This window comes from Hyperolius riggenbachi, chromosome 2 (assembly GCF_040937935.1).
Source record: "Hyperolius riggenbachi isolate aHypRig1 chromosome 2, aHypRig1.pri, whole genome shotgun sequence".
NCBI classification, from domain to species: domain Eukaryota; kingdom Metazoa; phylum Chordata; class Amphibia; order Anura; family Hyperoliidae; genus Hyperolius; species Hyperolius riggenbachi.
This window is the reverse complement of record NC_090647.1, coordinates 33,677,526-33,684,613: the sequence shown is the minus strand read 5'-3', so window position 1 is coordinate 33,684,613 and position 7,088 is coordinate 33,677,526. Positions and strand designations below refer to the sequence as shown.

At 53.6% G+C, this 7,088-nt stretch overlaps 1 pseudogene; it reads left to right on the top strand.

The window, feature by feature from the left end:
- Positions 1 to 6,170: 6,170 nt before the first annotated feature.
- LOC137545424 (E3 ubiquitin/ISG15 ligase TRIM25-like) overlaps positions 6,171 to 7,088 on the top strand; it is a 55,036-nt pseudogene continuing 54,118 nt past the window's right edge.

Below are 7,088 nucleotides of genomic sequence, written 5' to 3'. Positions count from 1 at the left end.
ACTGGTGGGGGAGTGGCTGTGTGTCCTGCATTGTACACTGGTGGGGGAGAGGCTGTGTGTCCTGCATTGTACACTGGTGGGGGAGCGGCTGTGTGTCCTGCATTGTACACTGGCGGGGGAGTGGCTGTGTGTCCTGCATTGTACACTGGTGGGGGAGCGGCTGTGTGTCCTGCATTGTATACTGGTGGTGGTGCAGCTGTGTGTCCTGCATTGTACACTGGCGGGAGAGTGGCTGTGTGTCCTGCATTGTATACTGGTGAGGGAATGGCTGTTTGTCCTGTATTATATACTGGTGGTGGTGCGGCTGTGTGTCCTGCATTGTATACTGGTGAGGGAATGGCTGTTTGTCCTGCATTGTATACTGGTGGTGGTGCGGCTGTGTGTCCTGCATTGTATACTGGCAGGAGTGTGGCTGTGTGTCCTGCATTGTACACTGGTGGGGGAGCGGCTGTGTGTCCTGCATTGTATACTGGCGGAGAGCGGCTGTGTGTCCTGCATTGTATACTGGCGGGAGAGTGGCTGTGTGTCCAGCATTGTATACTGGTGAGGGAGTGGCTGTGTGTCCTGCATTGTATACTGGTGGTGGTGCGGCTGTGTGTCCTGCATTGTATACTGGCGGGAGTGTGGCTGTGTGTCCTGCATTGTACACTGGTGGGGGAGTGGCTGTGTGTCTGCATTGTACACTGGTGGGGGAGCGGCTGTGTGTCCTGCATTGTATACTGGTGGTGGTGCGGCTGTGTGTCCTGCATTGTATACTGGTGGGGGAGTGGCTGTGTGTCCTGCATTGTACACTGGTGGGGGAGAGGCTGTGTGTCCTGCATTGTACACTGGTGGGGGAGCGGCTGTGTGTCCTGCATTGTACACTGGCGGGGGAGTGGCTGTGTGTCCTGCATTGTACACTGGTGGGGGAGCGGCTGTGTGTCCTGCATTGTATACTGGTGGTGGTGCGGCTGTGTGTCCTGCATTGTACACTGGCGGGAGAGTGGCTGTGTGTCCTGCATTGTATACTGGTGAGGGAATTGCTGTGTGTCCTTCATTGTATACTGGCGGGAGTGTGGCTGTGTGTCCTGCATTGTACACTGGCGGGGGAGCGGCTGTGTGTCCTGCATTGTATACTGGCGGAGAGCGGCTGTGTGTCCTGCATTGTATACTGGAGATAGTGGCTGTGTGTCCTGCATTGTATACTGGTAAGGGAGTGGGCTGTGTGTCCTGCATTGTATACTGGTGGTGGTGCGGCTGTGTGTCCTGCATTGTATACTGGCGGGAGTGTGGCTGTGTGTCTGCATTGTACACTGTCGGGGGAGCGGCTGTGAGTCCTGCATTGTATACTGGTGGGAGAGCGGCTGTGTGTCCTGCATTGTACACTGGTGGGGGAGCAACTGTGTGTCCTGCATTGTACACTGGCGGGGGAGCGGCTGTGTGTGCTGCATTGTATACTGGCGGGGGAGTGGCTGTGTATTCTGCATTGTATACTGGTGGGAGAGCGGCTGTGTGTCCTGCATTGTACAGTGGTGGGGGAGCAACTGTGTGTCCTGCACTGTATACTGGTGGTGGTGCGGCTGTGTGTCCTGCATTGTATACTGGTGGGGGAGTGGCTGTGTGTCCTGCATTGTACACTGGTGGGGGAGAGGCTGTGTGTCTGCATTGTACACTGGTGGGGGAGCGGCTGTGTGTCCTGCATTGTATACTGGTGGTGGTGCGGCTGTGTGTCCTGCATTGTATACTGGTGGGGGAGTGGCTGTGTGTCCTGCATTGTACACTGGTGGGGGAGAGGCTGTGTGTCCTGCATTGTACACTGGTGGGGGAGCGGCTGTGTGTCCTGCATTGTACACTGGCGGGGGAGTGGCTGTGTGTCCTGCATTGTACACTGGTGGGGGAGCGGCTGTGTGTCCTGCATTGTATACTGGTGGTGGTGCGGCTGTGTGTCCTGCATTGTACACTGGCGGGAGAGTGGCTGTGTGTCCTGCATTGTATACTGGTGAGGGAATTGCTGTGTGTCCTGCATTGTATACTGGCGGGAGTGTGGCTGTGTGTCCTGCATTGTACACTGGCGGGGGAGCGGCTGTGTGTCCTGCATTGTATACTGGTGGAGAGCGGCTGTGTGTCCTGCATTGTATACTGGAGAGAGTGGCTGTGTGTCCTGCATTGTATACTGGTGAGGGAGTGGGCTGTGTGTCCTGCATTGTATACTGGTGGTGGTGCGGCTGTGTGTCCTGCATTGTATACTGGTGGGAGTGTGGCTGTGTGTCTGCATTGTACACTGTCGGGGGAGCGGCTGTGAGTCCTGCATTGTATACTGGTGGGAGAGCGGCTGTGTGTCCTGCATTGTACACTGGTGGGGGAGCAACTGTGTGTCCTGCATTGTACACTGGCGGGGGAGCGGCTGTGTGTGCTGCATTGTATACTGGCGGGGGAGTGGCTGTGTATTCTGCATTGTATACTGGTGGGAGAGCGGCTGTGTGTCCTGCATTGTACAGTGGTGGGGGAGCAACTGTGTGTCCTGCACTGTATACTGGTGGTGGTGCGGCTGTGTGTCCTGCATTGTATACTGGTGGGGGAGTGGCTGTGTGTCCTGCATTGTACACTGGTGGGGGAGAGGCTGTGTGTCCTGCATTGTACACTGGTGGGGGAGCGGCTGTGTGTCCTGCATTGTACACTGGCGGGGGAGTGGCTGTGTGTCCTGCATTGTACACTGGTGGGGGAGCGGCTGTGTGTCCTGCATTGTATACTGGTGGTGGTGCAGCTGTGTGTCCTGCATTGTACACTGGCGGGAGAGTGGCTGTGTGTCCTGCATTGTATACTGGTGAGGGAATGGCTGTTTGTCCTGTATTATATACTGGTGGTGGTGCGGCTGTGTGTCCTGCATTGTATACTGGTGAGGGAATGGCTGTTTGTCCTGCATTGTATACTGGTGGTGGTGCGGCTGTGTGTCCTGCATTGTATACTGGCAGGAGTGTGGCTGTGTGTCCTGCATTGTACACTGGTGGGGGAGCGGCTGTGTGTCCTGCATTGTATACTGGCGGAGAGCGGCTGTGTGTCCTGCATTGTATACAGGCGGGAGAGTGGCTGTGTGTCCAGCATTGTATACTGGTGAGGGAGTGGCTGTGTGTCCTGCATTGTATACTGGTGGTGGTGCGGCTGTGTGTCCTGCATTGTATACTGGCGTGAGTGTGGCTGTGTGTCCTGCATTGTACACTGGTGGGGGAGCGGCTGTGTGTCCTGCATTGTATACTGGTGGTGGTGCGGCTGTGTGTCCTGCATTGTATACTGGTGGGGGAGTAGCTGTGTGTCCTGCATTGTACACTGGTGGGGGAGAGGCTGTGTGTCCTGTATTGTACACTGGTGGGGGAGCGGCTGTGTGTCCTGCATTGTACACTGGCGGGGAAGTGGCTGTGTGTCCTGCATTGTACACTGGTGGGGGAGCGGCTGTGTGTCCTGCATTGTATACTGGTGGTGGTGCGGCTGTGTGTCCTGCATTGTACACTGGCGGGAGAGTGGCTGTGTGTCCTGCATTGTATACTGGTGAGGGAATTGCTGTGTGTCCTGCATTGTATACTGGCGGGAGTGTGGCTGTGTGTCCTGCATTGTACACTGGCGGGGGAGCGGCTGTGTGTCCTGCATTGTATACTGGCGGAGAGCGGCTGTGTGTCCTGCATTGTATACTGGCGGGAAAGTGGCTGTGTGTCCTGCATTGTATACTGGTGAGGGAGTGGCTGTGTGTCCTGCATTGTATACTGGTGGTGGTGCGGCTGTGTGTCCTGCATTGTATACTGGCGGGAGTGTGGCTGTGTGTCTGCATTGTACACTGTCGGGGGAGCGGCTGTGTGTCCTGCATTGTATACTGGTGGGAGAGCGGCTGTGTGTCCTGCATTGTACACTGGTGGGGGAGAGGCTGTGTGTCCTGCATTGTACACTGGCGGGGGAGCGGCTGTGTGTGCTGCATTGTATACTGGCGGGGGAGTGCCTGTGTATTCCGCATTGTATACTGGTGGGAGAGCGGCTGTGTGTCCTGCATTGTACAGTGGTGGGGGAGCAACTGTGTGTCCTGCATTGTACACTGGCGGGGGAGTGGCTGTGTGTCCTGCATTGTATACTGGCGAGGGAGCGGCTGTGTGTCCAGCATTGTACACTGATGGGGGAGCGGCTGTGTGTCCTGCATTGTACACTGGTGGGGGAGCGGCTGTGTGTCCTGCATTGCACACTGGTGAGGGAACGGCTGTGTGTCCTGCATTGTACACTGGCGGGGAAGCGGCTGTGTGTCCTGCATTGCACACTGGTGAGGGAGCGGCTGTGTCCCGCATTGTACACTGGTGGGGGAGTGGCTGTGTGCCCTGCATTGTACACTGGTGGGGGAGTGGCTGTGTGTCCTGCATTGTACAGTGGTGGGGGAGCGGCTGTGTGTCCTGCATTGTACACTGGTGGGGGAGCGGCTGTGTGTCCTGCATTGCACACTGGTGAGAGAGCAGGTGTGTGTCCTGCATTGTAAACTGGTGGGAGAGTGGCTATGTGTCCTGCATTTTACATTGGTGGGGAAGTGGCTGTGTGTCCTGCATTGTACACTGGCGCGGAAGTGGCTGTGTGTCCTGCATTGTACACTTGCGGGGGAGTAGCTATGTGTCCTACATTGTACACTGGTAGGCATGTGTGTCCTGCATTGTATACTGGCGGGAGTGTGGCTGTGTGTCTGCATTGTATACTGGTGGGAGAGCGGCTGTGTGTCCTGCATTGTACACTGGTGGGGGAGAGGCTGTGTGTCCTGCATTGTACACTGGCGGGGGAGCGGCTGTGTGTGCTGCATTGTATACTGGCGGGGGAGTGGCTGTGTATTCCGCATTGTATACTGGTGGGAGAGCGGCTGTGTGTCCTGCATTGTACAGTGGTGGGGGAGCAACTGTGTGTCCTGCATTGTACACTGGCGGGGGAGTGGCTGTGTGTCCTGCATTGTATACTGGCGAGGGAGCGGCTGTGTGTCCAGCATTGTACACTGATGGGGGAGCGGCTGTGTGTCCTGCATTGTACACTGGTGGGGGAGCGGCTGTGTGTCCTGCATTGCACACTGGTGAGGGACCGGCTGTGTGTCCTGCATTGTACACTGGCGGGGAAGTGGCTGTGTGTCCTGCATTGCACACTGGTGAGGGAGCGGCTGTGTCCCGCATTGTACACTGGTGGGGGAGTGGCTGTGTGCCCTGCATTGTACACTGGTGGGGGAGTGGCTGTGTGTCCTGCATTGTACAGTGGTGGGGGAGCGGCTGTGTGTCCTGCATTGTACACTGGTGGGGGAGCGGCTGTGTGTCCTGCATTGCACACTGGTGAGAGAGCAGGTGTGTGTCCTGCATTGTAAACTGGTGGGAGAGTGGCTATGTGTCCTGCATTTTACATTGGTGGGGAAGTGGCTGTGTGTCCTGCATTGTACACTGGCGGGGAAGTGGCTGTGTGTCCTGCATTGTACACTTGCGGGGGAGTAGCTATGTGTCCTACATTGTACACTGGTAGGCATGCAGCTGTGTGTCCTGCTTAGTGCTGTGTGCAGAGTGATTGCCTAACGAGCTATGCATAGAGGCTAGACCAGTAACCCAGCAATGCCCACTGTGTGACATCCAGGCTGGAGTAATGAGGATTGTGTGGTCTATCATTAGATATAGGGTCAGCTCAAGGCAAATACCCGGAGTTCTGCCAGAGTGTCGAGCTTATGGAGAGCCCAATGTGGGTAAACCAGCTGGCAGCATACCTCCCAACTTTTGAAGATGAAAACGAGGGACACTTAAGCCACACCCCTACTTTTGCATACTGCGGATAAGTGGACATGCTCATGACAGATGTGGGTGGAGACAACCGTAAAATAATGGATCCACGTTTTCTCCCCAAATATGGCAGCGTTACCTCCAGAGCCACATGTAATATGACAGCGTTACCCCTAATCCCCCTAATGATCACATAACTGTTTCCCCTGTACACATTACTATGTGCTGATCTGCAGTGGTGGGCTTTCGAGTGGTTCAGTACATGAATTCAGAATTCAAATGAAGTCTTATGACTTCACATGTGACCACAGGCAGCTGGGAGTTAATTTACCCAGAAGTCTTCGGGCTGTGCGTCATAGGCTTAATGAAAGCCGTGTTCCAAGACTCACTACTGCACTTCCTCTTTCAAGCTGGAAGGAGTAAGCATGGTAGTGAGTCATGGAACGCAGCCTTCATTACGTCTACGGCGCGTAATGGAAATCAGACGCCCCGAAGCCTTCTGGGTAAGTTAACTCCCCGCTGCCTGTGGTCACACGTGAAGTCATTAGACTACATTTGAATTCTGAATTTCTGTAGTAAATTACTTGAAAGCCCACCACTGCTGATCTGAGACAAGCTAACATGGGTTGGACAAAATAATGGAAACGCCTAATATTTTGGCATCATATTCTTTGAACATGTTTTAAGCAATCAAAACTTGACATATGTTACATTTTTTTTGTTTATTATTTTTGTTATTTGATATGTTTAAATAAAATAATTGTTTTTTTTACGGATATTTAAACAAAAGTTGGTTATAATTTATAAAAATGGCAGAACTCTCAGATTTTCGAAGAGGCCAACTTGTTGGTGCTCGTATGGTAGGCGCTACTGTAACAGAAGCTGCCCGAATGCTTGGCATTTCAGGAGGTACTGTCTCAAAAGGAATGACTGCCTTTGAAAGAGAAGGAAAAACGTCCTCAGCAAAGCACAGTTGTTGCCGAAAGTCGAAGCTGTCTGAGAGAGACCGTCGAACTCTAAATCGAATTGTTAGAAAAGCTTGCAAGACCACGGCTCCTAAAATCACTGCAGAGCTGAATGAACACCTACAGAACCCAGTTTCCACAAAAACTGTGCGTCGGGAGCTGCAAAAATCTGGAATTCACGGAAGAACGGCAATTAGAAAACTTCTGCTCTCAAAGACAAATGTTTCACAGCGTTTAGAGTGGTGTAGAATTGGTCCCTTGAGATTCAAGTAAGAAGTCGATTTCCGCCGCAATTGTCTCTAAAAGAACTGGAGGGTGTTTTAACTGAAGAATGGGCTAAAATTCCTTTGGAAACAAATCACAATTTGTATGAATCAATACC